Here is a 15,489-nt window from a genome sequence, read left to right on the forward strand (position 1 = left end):
GCACTGATCTGTGGCACAACCTGAAGCAAAACCTGAAGCCAGCAAAGTGAATGAGAAAGCTAACACTAGCTACTCTAAGACAGGCTTTTACTTGCTTAGCGCTCTTTCACATGTCCAGGTCTTCAGTACGTGTGGTGACAGTTTCCACACATACTGGAGACACTGACACACGCAGACCCATTCAAATCTATGGGTCTAAGCACATGTCAGTGCGTTTCCATGGACCGTGTGTCTGGGTGCTCCACACGCTGACATGTCTGTTTTTTTGCGGATGCACAGTCCGAAAAAGTGTATCACGCTGAACACATCACATTATCAGTGTGACACGGACCGGCGCCTGGGAATCAGCGCTACAGTAAGCACTGTTCCCAAGTGCCGGGTGCTGAAAACTGCCTTCATCATGGTTCCCTGCCAGCACTGCTATCAGCACCAGCAGGGACAATGATGAGGCTGGTAGAAGTCTGCTCCCGCAGTCTCCCTGTGTAAAAATAAGATTAGAATAATAAAATCCATATACTCACCTGTCCAATGTGTCCCCCCCTGTAATCCTCTGACTGCTGATGACAAGGAGCCGGGGAGAATGAGCGGCTCCAGCGAGCAGGTTCCGAAGGTGCGCTGAGCTAAAGAGCGGTGTCTTGTCACTCACTGAGCGCAGCTCCCGGGCCACTTGCTGGAGCCACTCATTCTCCCCGACTCCTCGGCGTCAATGGTCAGAGGATTACAGGGGGAGGGACACATAGGACATGTGAGTATATGTATTTTATTTAATCTTATTTTTATACAGGAACACTGCAGGAGCAGACTACTACCCCTCATCATTGTCCTTGCTGGTGCTGATCGCAGCGCTAGCAGGGAACCATGATGAGGGCAGCGTTCAGCACCAGGCGCTTGGGAACAGCGCTAACTGTAGCTTGGATTCCCAGGCGTTGGTCCGTGTGATCCTGATGCGGCACACGGTTGCCAGACGTGTGACACACACGGACACACGGGACACGGATATCTCTGGTACCGTTTTTAACCGGTACCGGAAATATACGGACGTGTGAAATCGGCCTTAGAGGTTATTTTGGGTTCCCTTGTTACCTGTATGACTATTATACACCTCTCTGAAGCACAGATGGTTAGAGTTTCACCAATCTGTGAACAACTGTATTTAAAAATTGTGGAATATTTCAGAGAAATGTTCTTCAACGTAAAATTGTAAAGACTCTGAATATACAACCATCTACTGCAGTGTTCCTCAACTCCAGTCCTCAAGGCCCCCCAATCATCTTTTCAGGATTTCCTTAGTATTGCTCAGGTGATAATTCCATTTCCTGTGCAATACTAAGGAAATCCTGAAAACATGGTCTGTTGGTGTGCCTTGAGGAGTGGAGTTACGAAACATTGATCAACAGTACATAATATCACCAAAAGATTCACAGACCATGGAGAAATATATGTGCACAATGGACAAGTTTGACCAGCACTATTGTATGCTCATGAGCTACATGTGCTAGGGCGGCATTGCATTAAAACCTGGCATAATTTGTTTCTGTAAATCACATCCGGCTCAGCAGTCCACTGTGTACTGAGCGGTGACTGAAGCCATGCTGGTTGCGTCTCTATGACTGAAACCTGGAGGATGCAGGGAGGAATAAAGTTAATTTCTTCCCGATAGCCAAGCTTTCAGTGTATTGGACGGTGGATAGTTATCCCCATATCTGCACGTTAATAGCGTTTTTTGACATAAAAATAAAATAATTACATTTTCACCACAAAACTTTTGTTTTAGCTCCAGATTTTACATTTTCACATGGGGAACTGGGTAAAAAATGGCAACAAAATTTGTCACAATTTCTGCTTAAGGTGGCAATACCCCATATGTTGCTGTACAGTACTGCTTAGCAACACGAAGAGACATGTAATTTGACTCTTGGAGAACAAATTATCATAGAATAGTTTGCAGACTCGATATACAGAGCCCCTAAGTGCCAGAAGAGCAGCATATTCCCCTCCAGTGACCCCATTTTGGAAATTACACACCCCTCTGGGAATTTATCTACAGGTGTAGTGATGATTTTGACTCCATGGTGTTTTCCAGAAACAAGCAGCAATGGATGTTGCTGAGTGAAAGCTGCAAATCTGCCATTGTAGAGCCTGTACATTTCAGTGCCCATACATTATGCCCAGCTTGTGCTTCTGGAGACATGTACCTATACCCCCAGACGAAGGCATACCACGGATACGATGGTCGGGGCTGGCGCCATTCCAGCAGGAGAGGACTCTGTGAATATTGTGCTCCATATTTGTGCCATTTACTTTTGCATTTGTATTCACATAACATGTTATATTTACCATGCACTGTCCTATGTTGAACTTATTTGCACTATCAATTTACCCTTTTGTGAGAGGGAGATATGTGGACATTGCTGCGGTAACAGCCTCTGGCCACAAGAGGTCTTTGTTGCCTCTGAAAAGGGACTCTATGGTGAACTTGATGGTGTTTGTGTGAGAAACTAGGAAGAAGGAAGGAGAGGAGGCAGATCGTGCTGCTGTGTGGAGAGCTCTGTGTGTGCAGCGTGCTGGGAGCTGGACAGGGTTTTGAGTAAAGGTGACGCTATGCCTGTGACTCCTGATAGAGAGTAAGAATCACTTTGGTGGACGGCTACGGTTGGATGCAGAGTTGGATTCCCCCAAGGTATCTGTATGACGTGAAGGATCACCTGCCTGCCTGACAGAGAAAAAGTGCACTTCTGTGACATCTCCAGGACCCTCCTCGGTCGCCCAGCTAAGTGACCGGTCGGACGATCAAACAACTCCTCCTGAGCTCAGGCCCCACCACAGGGATCTTGGTGGATGCGTGCACGCAAATAACAGGAAGAGTTTGGCGCCAAACACAGGTTCTCAAAGACATTGTTTGCTAGCAGTTTTGGTTGAACAGCTACAGACTCCCCCCTGTGGTGAGCTTGTGTATAGATAGAATAACAGTATTGTAAAAGTAGAGTGTTGTTAAGTTCGTGAACTTTTGCACTGCAACCACTGCAGTCTGATTACATCATTTCTCTGGGTAACACTCGGTTACCACACTAGGTGGAACCACTGGTTAGGCAAATTACAGTTCATCTTGTAGTACATCCTGGTCCTGTCAATTGTGCAGCGCAGGGGTCCCAGCTGTCAGAGCTGGGTGTGTGTGAAGTTTGTGTTCTTTTCTTGCGTTGCCAGGGCAACCCAGTTTTTGTTCTTAGTAAAAAGTGGTTCCCTAACAAAGTGTCTGCTAGTGTCCTTTGTCTTTGGGCAGCTGTATTCTGAGAGAGACCTCCCCGGTACATGGTCTACACTTTAATTCCTAATTACCTTGTATACACATTTATACTGTCCTCTCCTGCTGTGGATGTCGTCCGTCTCCTACTGTCGTGTCCACCTACCTGCTTTTTGTTATTTTAACCAATACAGATTGTTGAAATTTTCATTATTTTTGGGCTTAAGACCTATTTTTTCTTCATTTATTTGACCGTATAATGGGCCCACTGCTCCCACTATACACAGTATAATGGCCCCCACATTAACTCCCATGCTATGTACTGGTCCCCACACTTTATGGAGGCCCCACACAGTATGAGGCCCCCCATAGTAGTCAGTAGTCCCTACAATATATGATGGGCCCCCATACTTTGATGCCCCCACAGTCCCACCACACGTTTTAATTAAAATATAAAACATCATATATGGTACTCTCCTAATCCACAAACCTGACGAGTACTCCTGCAAAGCGCCAGCGCACGTACTGTACATCAAAGTCCGGGCACAGAGTGATAATGTGTCACCCTGGCCTGGATGCCACAAAATGTAATAAAGCTGTGTCTGAGAGCAAGGGGGAGGTTCTCTAGTCAGGGGAACATTAGCATGCAGTACCTCCTGTCTCAGGCCAGTAGGGGGAGCAGGCTGCCCCTATAAAAGCTGGTGCTGGGAGCAGGGTTAGGGAGAACTGGATGACCTGTCTCAGTACTGAGACGTGTCCCGGAGCAGAGCAGGGACAGAAAGTTGTATTGCACCTAAGAGGAAGTGTGTCAGGAGGAGAGCCACAAGCCAGAGACAAGAGGCGAAGTGAGCCTGTCTTGGCAGATAAAGGACTTAATTTACCAGACTTTGGTGTCTGAGGCTGGGAGGATTCCACATCCTACAGCAGATAACCAGTCCACAGGGGACTGTATATTCCTTGGCCTAAGAAGCCTGGAGGCTCTGCCACAACAGAAGGGACCAGTAAAGCCGTACCAGGCCGGGAGCAGAAAGGAACCCACGTCGCAGGCCATACAGGCGAGAGTACACGGAAAGCTCGGAAACGTGGGCTGTTACCCTATCAGGAGGAGATAGCCAGAAGGAGCGTAGAATACACCCTCACCCTGACCAGGGCCAATTTCCCCATTGCTCTCAGACATCCAGGTCCCCCCCTAGCCGGGACTGTTTGTGGGTCAGTTTACCTGTTCTAGTAAAGACCCTGGACTGCAACCTGTTGTCTGTGTGCTCCTTGCTCCTCCAGCACTAACGGCACTGGGACTCTCCCCTGTTGAGATCTGCTACAAGCACTAAGGAAAGAAAAGAGATCTGTCCCTACAATAGAACTAAGCTAGATCCCTACGATGTAACGGGGAACCTGATCCTGCGATCAGACCCGCTAAAGTCCTCGGCTAGTCTGTACGAAGACCTATAGATGCAAGGGAGGGATCCCTACAAGAACTAGGGACTGGGATAAAGTTGGGCACCTCCTAGCAGAAATTGTAGCAGTAAAAGACAAACACACAACATAAAACATAAAGGTCTGAAGACCAAGCTAAACTGACTGAGAAAGGTAACGAAGCACCAGGCTAACTAATGAAGTCCAGCAAGGCCAGGAGGGCGGAGCAGGATTAAATAGGCAAACAAGGTCATGTGACCAGCAAGATAGAAAAAACCTAACAGGAGAGTTCTAGCATCACCACCATCACTCCCACCATCCATTATACTGCCCTGGGGCCGCACTCTTCCTGTGGGGAGTCACACCATCCCAGCTGCATACATCATCAGCCCCAGCGGTCTGCCTTGCAGCGGCGGTTCCTAATGACCGCAAATCCACGGGTGGCGTAGTCGGACATAATCAACAGCACATAACGGACTACCACTGGCCTGACCACCCTGAGCCACGGAAACGGGTTGCCACTACTACTCCCACCGTTTCCCTATTGCCCGGATCCGAGTGCCCCACAGCCCGGATCCGAGTGCCCCAGTCAGCTTTGGCGTAGTCGGCAGGATTGCAACCAACCCGCCACAAACGGGTATTGCGTGCCTGAAATAGACTTTGCACTTACCTGAAAAGAGGTTTCCCGCTGTCCGGAGCCGTTTCCCGCCATTTCCAGCAGTCTCCTGCCATTTTCCATCGGTTCCCGCCATCTTCAGCTGTTTTCCCGCCATCGGACGCCATCTTCAGGATGCCGCGCAGGAAGAAGAGGGGCGTGGACGTCCAAACCGCGCGATACCCGAAGCTCCGCCCCACGCACCGACGCTGCGCAAGGTCCTGGAAGGGAGAGAGAGCGACGCTGACGTCACCAGGACGCGACGCAAGGTCCTCGTCCGGAGCAGCATCAGCGGAGCCGCGGCATACAGAAGAGGATCGTCGGAAGGTAGGCCATGCTTAACTAGGGGGGAGGAAGATGTCGGAAGCGGAGGAGCCCACTACCACCAGCGCAGCTGCAGCAGCGGTGATGCCATTTTCCCTGCCCTACATCCCTGGAGCGGCCTGGCTGCCCAAGTACTCAGGGGAGCCCCATGCCCTAACTGACTTTAAGGAAAGGCTGTACAGTTTATTCCAAGTTTACCCCCTGACAGAGGAACAGAAGGTCAGCATATTAACAGGGCAGTTAACTGGTGCAGCCCAAAGGGAGGTAAAATCATGGCCCACTGAGTAGAAAAGGACCGTGAAGGGTATTCTGGCCCGGCTGCGGGGTACCTTTGACACACGTACCTCCGCTGAAATTAAAATGAGGTTCTATGGATGTAAGCAGCAGGCACAGGACAGCATCAGAGACTATGCCCTAAATTTGCAGGAAGCTTTGAGAGCCACCAAACAAGCTGACCCTGGCAGCGTGCAGGAAACGGATAAGCTACTAACAGAACAATTCATAGAAGGTGTGCTGTCTAGCGCCCACAGGACCCAGCTGCGCCTCATGTTCTTTCAGAACCCTGATCTGACCTTTGCCCAATTCAAGGACAGGGCCATAAGGGTGCTCCGTGAATCCGCAACAAGTGGCGCTATAACACCCCGGCGCCCTGCTCTCACCTACCACCAGGAGGCGGCGCCCTCCTCTATGGACTCCGTGGGGGCTGATGCACAGGCCCTGAACCAAGCCCCGTCGAAAGATCTGCACCACCAAGTCCAGGAGCTGACCAGGAGCGTCGCGGCATTGACCAGGACCGTCCAGGCATTACAAGTGGACCCGTCAAGACTAGTGTTGAGCGAACATGCTTGACATTGCTCGGTACTCGCCCGAGCATCACGCTACTCGGGATGTTCGGCGAGCACCGAGCATTTCCGGGTTACTCGGGCGGGAGCTCGGGTCTCCGCCCTGCATGTTTGGCGCTCTTTACAGAGCCAATGAACATGCAGGGATTGCCAGCCAGTCACTGTAATGCCGCAGCCATGTTGTTTGTGGGCATTACAGTGATTGGCTGGCCGCACAGCGTCACCTCGAGTATTTAAAACCGGGCGCCGCCATCTTGGACACAGTCGCTCCGGATCAGACAGTGTAGGGACAGCGCTGCTGATTTAGGGAGAGATATATCCTGCAAAATAGTTAGTGTAGGGTCTGTAAAGGCTGCCAGATCAAACAAACAGTCCTTCTCAGGACTAATATCCATCCCAGGTATATCAGGCAGGCAGGCAGGCTGTATAGGAGACGCAGTGGTTATACCAGCAAGCGCTGCATTACAGTCCTGTGTGCTGCTCCTGTTGCTGAAATTGCTGGACTTAGCTCCAGGTCCCGGGGGCCAGGAAAAATCCTTTTTTTTTATCTAAATCCTCTTTTTTTTTCCTCCTTCACAATGTACAAATACCCATCTTATTAACCTTTTGGTGTCCCCCCACCACCCCCCAAAAAAAAAGTGTGCCTCTGATTTTTCAGACACAAATATATCTGTTGAAATTAGTCTGGTGTAGGCCAGAGAAATAGAAGTGTGGTTTTGCAGTTCTATGGGCCATTTGTATCTAAAAAAATCAATTTGAGTGTGTCGCTCACTGTTCAGCCTCAAATATATATATTTAAAAAAGTCTTACTGTGGTTTTGCTGTTCCACGGTAAAACATCTCTATTATCCTGCTTTTTGCTGTAAAAAAAAAAATAATAGTGTCTCCCTGATTTTTCAGACACAAATATATCTGTTGAAAATAGTCTGGTGTAGGCCCGAGAAATACAAGTATGGTTTTGCAGTTCCACGGTACAAACCTCTGTATTATCCACTTTTGGCCCATTTGTATCTAAAAAAAAACAGTTTGAGTGTGTCGCTCACTGTTCAGCCGCAAATAAATATATATTTTAAAAAGCCTGGTATACACCAGTAAATTATAACTGTGGTTTTGCTGTTCCACAGTAAAAAATCTCTATTATCCTGCTTTTGGCATTTTTTGCCGTAAAAAATAAATAGTGTCTCCTGATTGTGCAGACACAAATATATCTGTTGAAAATAGTCTGGTGTAGGCCCGAGAAATACAAGTGTGGTTTTGCAGTTCCACGGTTCAAACCTCTGTATTATCCACTTTTGGGCCATTTGTATCTAAAAAAAACAGTTTGAGTGTGTCGCTCACTGTTCAGCCGCAAATATCTCTATTTAAAAAAGTGTGGTATACCCCAGTAAACAATAACTGTGGTTTTCCTCTTCCACGGTTCTAATCTACTCTTTATTACCCTTTTTCCATTGATAGTGCAAGTGTAAGCTATTTTACTTCATTTACAATGGGCAAGGCGTGTGGCAAGGGACGTGGAAGTGGACGTTCTGGTGATGGTTCGTGCAGAGGACGGGGCCGTGGCCAAGGTGAAAATGTGCCACAACCAACAGCCACATCTTCTCGCTCCCACTTCTTGACCGAATTACTAGGGAAGCACAGAACAACACCAGTATTGAGAACTGATCAATGTGAACAGGTTATTAATTGGATAGCAGACAATACTTCCAGTTACCTGGGCACCACCACCTCCGGTCTGTCTTCCACAAGGTCAACTCTTAGTAGCCGTGAGTCTCGACCGCATACTCCTCCTCACCCTGATGCTCCTTCCTCCCACCATGCCGAGTGTCGTCAGACAGCAAGTGATCCCACACTTGGACACTCTGAAGAGCTGTTCACTGGTCCATTTCCATATTTGGGCCCCTCGCCTGATACGCTTGAAGTGGTGGAAGAGGAGATCCCATGTTGCGATGCCCAAATATTTGAACAGCCACGGCCACAGGAAGTCGACGTTGGCAATCTGTCACAAGAGGTGGACGATGACGAGACACAATTGCCAGGAAGTGAGGAGGAGGATCGTGGTGCGCAAGTGGAAGAGGAGGAGGTGGTGGATGATCTAGTAACTGACCCAACGTGGAAGGAGGACATGCAGAGTGAGGCCAGCAGCACACAGGGGGAGGGAGGCAGAGTACCCCAACAGGCAGGAAGAAGCAGTGTGGTGGCCGCAGACAGAAGGCAGGCAACCGTTCCCCGTAACACCAACACGAGGGACGTTGCCAGTACAAGCGGTAGGTCTTCCAGAGTCTGGAATTTTTTTAAAGACTCTGCTGATAACCCCAAAAAGGCCATATGTTCCATCTGCCATGCCAGTGACGCACCCCTGGGCCTGTGTCGCACAGCGTTGCGCATGCAGGAGCTTACCCGGAGCCGGATCTGTTGAGGGTTGTAGTCTCGTGGCGGTGACCCGGTCCGTGCCCAGGGAGTCAGACTAAGTGGCGTTGTATTAGCGGTAGATGTTGGACGACTACGCCACCCATTGAATGCAGCGAAGGAGCTGCCGCTGCAGGGCAGACCGCTGAGGCCGGTGGTAGGATTGTACAGCGTGGTAGTATCACCCCCAACGGGAGGGGTATGGCCTCAGGGCAGCCGACGTGGATGATGGGGGTAGCAGGAATCACTCAGAGACGATGCGGTGTAGTTCAGGGTCTTTACTGGTGATAAAGATAGACCCTCCCGGAGTACTGGCTAGCGATCGGGGCCTGGTCAGTCCTTGAGCAGATGGGATCTCCCCTGGCCAGGCGGAGTTGTAGGCCTCCCAAACTGACTGTACTCTTCTGGCTACCTTGCTAGAGGCGGGTATAAGTAGCCCACGTCCCTGAGTGTACCGTGTGGTGCTCACCCGTATGGCCGGTGACTTGGGGCCTTCTAGTGGCGTCCGCTCCACGACGGCGGTGCTGGTCCCACGCGTGTGACCGTGCCTTCGGGTTTCTTGGCCAGAGGACCTGAAATCCCCTGCCGGGCGGTTTCTGCTGCTGGGTAAAGATTAGTCCCCACAGCCTCGGGCTCCGGGTCCGGTGATAGCTTCTCAGTCAGGGCGAGCTCTGCAGCTGCCAGCCCCTGACTCTTTATAGCACTGCTCCCACAGAGCTCCTGATGTTCTTTTCCTATATCTGCTTCTCTTCTCTGTCTCTACTTCTTCTCTACTCCTAACCCTGCCTCAGCCCTAGGTTTATATAGGGGAAGTTCTTCCCCTCCCAGGACTGGGCAGGAGGTGTGGCATGCATAGGATCCCTGACCAAGAGACCTCCCACCTGCTCTCAGACGTAATATCTCTATCACTGTGGCAACCAGACCCCTGGGGTGTCACATTCACCCCTAGTGAAATTTAGTACTCCGGGACTAAACATATTTTTAGAAAAACATAACAAGGTATAAACAAAAACAGTACAATAAAGAAAGACATTAGGATGGTCACGGCATGTCCGCAACCGGGTGCAGTCTTTGAAGAAAACAAAGGTGTCCATTTCACCAAAACAGGGAGACGTAACCAGGTAGGGGTCTGTCCTGCCCCGAGTCCTTAACAGTCTTTTAGTCCATCCTGGGTTACGCTCCAACTAATTGTACAAGGATTCCCAGTAAATCCACCAAGGACTCCTAAAAATAACTAGAAACACATAATTATTTACAAGTAACAGACAGGTGACCACAAATAAAACAATTTAAACACTTCAAATCCTCCAACGTGCGGGTAACTGGCCTCTAGTGGCCCTAGTGGACCTACGGAGCTGACTGTCTGGCCCTGAACTACAGGGTGTAGGAGCTGTCAAGGGTAAACTGGGCAGCTGTCTACAGGCTCTTTGGCTCACTAGGGGTACGGCAGGCTCACTATGAGCAGAGGGTTGATCCTCCTGTTCTGCTTGTGTGGAGTCTGCTGCCTCCTGGACCGGCTGCTCTTCCAGCTCCACCTGTTGCTCCGTAGGCACTTGGGATGCTGGTTGGAGGAACGTGAGAACGGGTACCACAACTGCACCATTGACTTGAGTCCAGGACCGAGGGAAGTCTCCGAGCACAGTACTAACCATATCTTCCCTTTCCTCTACGGGTCGAGGGTCTTCTTGCTCTCCTTCTGGGTTCCGTAGCTGCTCGGGACACTTCTTTAGGTGATCCCGGGATACAATGGCTGTGGTTTCCCCTCCGTCTTTACTGATGGTACAGACCTTTGGGTTGTCGTGGCTTGAGGGCAGTACGGTATACGGGTCCTTCTCCCACTGGTCGTCCAACTTGTGGAGCCGTCTCTTCCTCTTCAAGACCTGCTCTCCGGGTACCAGGGGAACAGCGGGAGCATACTGGTTGTAAGTTTTCTCTTGTCTTTCCCTAGCGAGACAGAGACTTCGCTCCACGCTCTCCTGTACTTTCCGGTACTGCTGCTGCCTCTCTGTGTCCCAGTCTGCTTCCGGTGAAGTGTCCTCGGGTGTCAGGACTCCCATCTCCAGGTCAACAGGTAGCTTACCAGGCCTTGCCCTCATTAGGTAAGCCGGGGTACAGTTGGTGGAACCTACAGGGATGTAGTTGTATAGGTCCACCAGGTCGGGCAGCTTCTCAGGCCACAGACTGCGTTCTTCCAGGGGCAACGTTTTCAGAAGATCCATTACCACCTGGTTCATTTTCTCACAAAGTCCATTAGTTTGCGGATGATAGGGTGTCGTCCTTATCTTCCGGCAGCCATACAGATTGCAGAATTCCTGGAAGACCTCCGCTTCAAAGGCAGGTCCCTGATCCGTCAGCACTTGGTCCGGGTACCCGTGTGGACGGCAGAAATGCTGCTGGAAGGCTCTAGCTGCCGTTTGAGCTGTTAAGTCCTTAACGGGGACGACAACCAAGAACCGGGAGTAATGATCCACAATGGTTAACGCGTAGACGTAGCCACTTCTGCTTGGGGTCAGTTTTACATGATCCAAGGCTACCAGTTCCAACGGCTGCTTGGTGATGATGGACTGAAGGGGGGTCTTCTGGCTGGCACGGTCCTTCCTTCTTAGGTTGCACGGGCCACAGTCTCTGCACCACCTCTCGATGGTTCCCCTCATGCCTACCCAGTGGAACCGCCCACGCAGCAGGAAGTCCAGCTTCTTCCATCCGAAGTGTCCAGCCCCGTCGTGGTATGCCTCCATCACCATGGCTGCGTCTCTTCGTGGCACCACTACTTGCCAGATTAGTTCATGCGTCCGGGAGTTAACCATTCTGAGGCACAACTTCACCTTGTAAAGGAACAGTCGACTCTTCTCAGCCCACAGTTGTTTGGCTTCCTCCGGAGCGTCCGGGTCAAGGCGAGCCTCTGGCCGAGTCAGCATCTCCTTCACCAGTCGGACGGCAGGGTCACTGTCTTGCGTTTCCTCCCAGTTGTAGTGAGGCAAGGGGTTAAACGTAGCGGCTTGCTTACTCCTTACCCGATGGGAATACTGGATAGTCCCATGACGGTGGAACGCGGGGAGTTCGACTTCTTCCAGTCCCTCTGGATCTTCTCCTACGTCCGGTAGGTTTGGCATCCTGGACAGGGCGTCCGCGTTGGTATTGGAGCGTCCTGCCCGGTATTTGATTGTGAACTCGTAGATGGACAGACGGGCCATCCATCTCTGCTCTAGGGCACCGAGTCTTGCCGTGTTCAGGTGTGTCAACGGGTTGTTATCCGTGTACACGGTGAACCGGGAAGAAGCGAGGTAGTGCTTAAAGCGTTCGGTGACTGCCCACACCACTGCCAGGAACTCTAGCTTAAATGAGCTGTAATTCTCAGGGTTTCTTTCGGTGGGTCGCAGTTTTCGACTGGCGTAAGCGATTACTCGTTCTTTCCCCTGCTGGATCTGGGACAGTACGGCTCCTAGCCCGATGTTACTTGCGTCGGTGTAGAGGATAAAGGGCTGGCTGTAATCAGGGTACGCCAGGATTTCATCCCCCGTGAGGGCCATCTTCAGCTGGCGGAAGGACTCTTCTTCTAACTTCTCCCATTTGAAGGGCGGCTTCTGGTTCTTGGCCTTCCGGGACTGGCCTATCAGGAGGTCCTGCATAGGAGCTGCCTTTTTGGTGAAACCGGGGATGAATCTGCGGTAATAGCCTACCAACCCGAGGAACTGCCGCACTTCCTTTACACTGGAGGGACTTGGCCATTCCTTAATTGCGGTGATCTTATCAGGGTCGGGAGCCACTCCGTCAGCGCTCACCACGTGTCCCAGGTACTGCACCTTTGGTTTTAGGAGGTGACACTTGGAGGGTTTTACCTTTAGGCCGTAGTTTGCCAGAGCTTCGAACACTTCCGCCAGGTGTTTCAGGTGGTCCTCATAAGTCTTGGAATATACGATGACATCGTCCAGGTACAACAGGACCGTCTCGAAGTTTCTGTGGCCCAGACAGCACTCCATTAATCGTTGAAAGGTTCCTGGTGCGTTACAGAGTCCGAACGGCATGCAGGTAAACTCGCTAAGTCCCATCGGGGTGGTGAATGCGGTCTTCTCCCGGTCCGCCTCTGCTACAGGAACCTGCCAGTACCCGCTAGTGAGATCCAAGGTAGAGAAGAAGTTAGCAGATCTTAAAGCAGCCAAAGACTCCTCTATCCTTGGTAAGGGGTACGCATCCTTGTGTGTGATACGGTTGATTTTCCGGTAATCTACACACATCCTCATGGTGTTGTCTTTCTTTTTGACTAAGACTAGTGGAGCTGCCCAGGGGCTACAGCTATCCCTGATCACCCCAGCCTCCTTCATGTCCCTAAGCATCCCCTTGGCGTGTTGGTAGTGTGCAGGGGGTACGGGTCGATACCTCTCTTTTATGGGAAGATGGTCTCCCGTGGGGATGTGGTGTTCTACCCCCTTGACTCGCCCGAAGTCTAACGGATGTTTACTAAACACTCTCTCGTACTCTTGAACCACCCGATAGACTCCCTGTCTCTGGTGTGAGGGAGTGGAGTCAGTACCCAAATGCAGTTGCTGACACCAGTCCTCCATTGTTTCCTTAGAGCCGTTACTTTCCTCCGGGGAAGATGGAGGCAAGGGTTCTACGGACTGTATGGAATTTTGATTGATGGTATACAATTTGGCTAGCGTGGCATACCGGGGCAGGTACACTTCCCTCTTCCCGATATTTATTATGCGAACGGGCACCCTCCCATGGCGTACATTGACCACCCCCCGTGCTGTCAAAATGGTGGGCCTACTGTCTGAGTAAACTGGTTCTACCATTGCCTGGTAATCTCTACCTCTCAGACCAATAGCTGCCCGGCACCAAATCATCATTTCACTTTTTGGGGGCATGGCAATAGGGAAAGGGTCACACATTCTTACGCTACCAATCTCACCACCGGAGAGTTCTATCTGTTGCCGTCGCATCAGTGCCCGGATCTCTTTCTGGAGCACTCGCTGCTGGCCGGAGCTGGCGTTCTTGGCAACCTGCTGTAAAAGGAAAATCACCTCTGCAAGACAATTTTCAATTACATTAGTTCCTAGAGTTATCTTTGGGTGACTCTCGTGCTTGTCAATGTCTACAATGATCAGTCCCTGGGCCGCCAATTCGACTCTACCGATTTTAATGGTCACCTCTTTAAATCCAATCTGTGGCACGGGCTGACCATTGCTGGCGATGATACTCAAATCGTCGTCAGGGTAGCGGGTGATATCCGAGTCATTCCAGTACTGCTTGAAGAGCACGTACGGGATAGTGGTAACCTGTGACCCGGTGTCCAGTAGGGCACTCATAGGGATGCCATCCAGTACCACAGGCAAGACTGGACGTCCTCCCACATATTTGTCGCGCCAGTTCGATGGGCCTGATGATCTTTTTCCTGGGGTTTGGCCCTCTACCCCAGGTTGTGCCAGTTTAAAGGACAGTACCTTGCCATATGTCTGGGTTGATTGCAGCGGCGGCAGATGGGTTGTCCGTCCTCGTTGTATCGGTCGCTGGGTCTTCCTCTGGCCGGTGGGGTCCTCCTTGGTCGACGCCACGGGATGTCCTCCGGTCCGGATGCCAGCTGGATCTTCCCTGGAGTGGAAACCTGTAAAGACTGCACAGTTCGGGTTAGCGCGGCAACGCTTTTAGCTAGCTCTTGGACCTGATGGTGCAGGTCTGGAGCCGGGTCATTGTTCAAAGCCTGCGCATCAGCTCCCACAGGCCCCGCCGACAAGGGTGCCGCCTCCTGGTGGTAAGTGGTAGTGGGGCGTCTGTGAGTCACAACGCCACCTGGTGCCGGTTCTCGGAACACCCGGATGGCTCTGTCCTTGAACTGTGCAAATCCCAGATGAGGGTCCTGTAAGGCCATTGCCCGCAACTGGGTTCGGTGGGCATTGCAATATAAACCCTCTATAAATTGTTCAGTCAACAGCCTGTCCTCGTCTCCCACGCCGTCAGGGTCGGTCTGCTTAATGGCTCTCAGGGCCTCTTGTAGGTTCAGGGCATAGTCCCTTATACTCTCGTGTGCTCGCTGCTTGCACCCGTAGAATCTAAGCTTGATCTCAGCTGAGGTGCGGGTATCAAAGGTGTCCCTCAGCCGGGTTAGTATCCCTGCAACAGTCCTCCCCCCAGGTGGCCAGGACTTTACCTCCCTTTGGGCTGCCCCAGTTAATTGGGCCACCAGGATGCTCACTTTTTGCTCTTCTGTGAGGGGATACACCTGGAAGAGGCTATCCAGCTTTTCTCTAAAGTCATGCAGGGTATGTGACTCCCCTGAGTACTGGGGTAGCCAGGCCGCTCCCGGGATATAGGGCATGGTGAAAGGCATGACTGCAGCAGCGGTGGCGCTGGCGGGGGTTGAGGCAGTGAAGCTCTCCTCCGTATCCGACATCTTCCTCCCCCCTAGTGGACCGTGGCCTACCTTGCGATGATCCTCTTCCGTAGGCCGCGGCTCCGCAGTGGATCGTCAGGGTTGAGGACCTTCCGTCGTGCTCCTGTGACGTCGGCGTCTGCTGGGCTCCTTCCAGGACCTTACGCAACGTCCGGACGTGAAGCGGGGCTTCAGTTCTCGCGCGCTTTCGGAGTCCACGCCCCTCTTCTTCCCACGCG

Source organism: Phyllobates terribilis, unplaced genomic scaffold (assembly GCF_046119375.1).
Source record: "Phyllobates terribilis strain yellow unplaced genomic scaffold, ASM4611937v1 Scaffold_4__5_contigs__length_816908805, whole genome shotgun sequence".
Classification (NCBI taxonomy): domain Eukaryota; kingdom Metazoa; phylum Chordata; class Amphibia; order Anura; family Dendrobatidae; genus Phyllobates; species Phyllobates terribilis.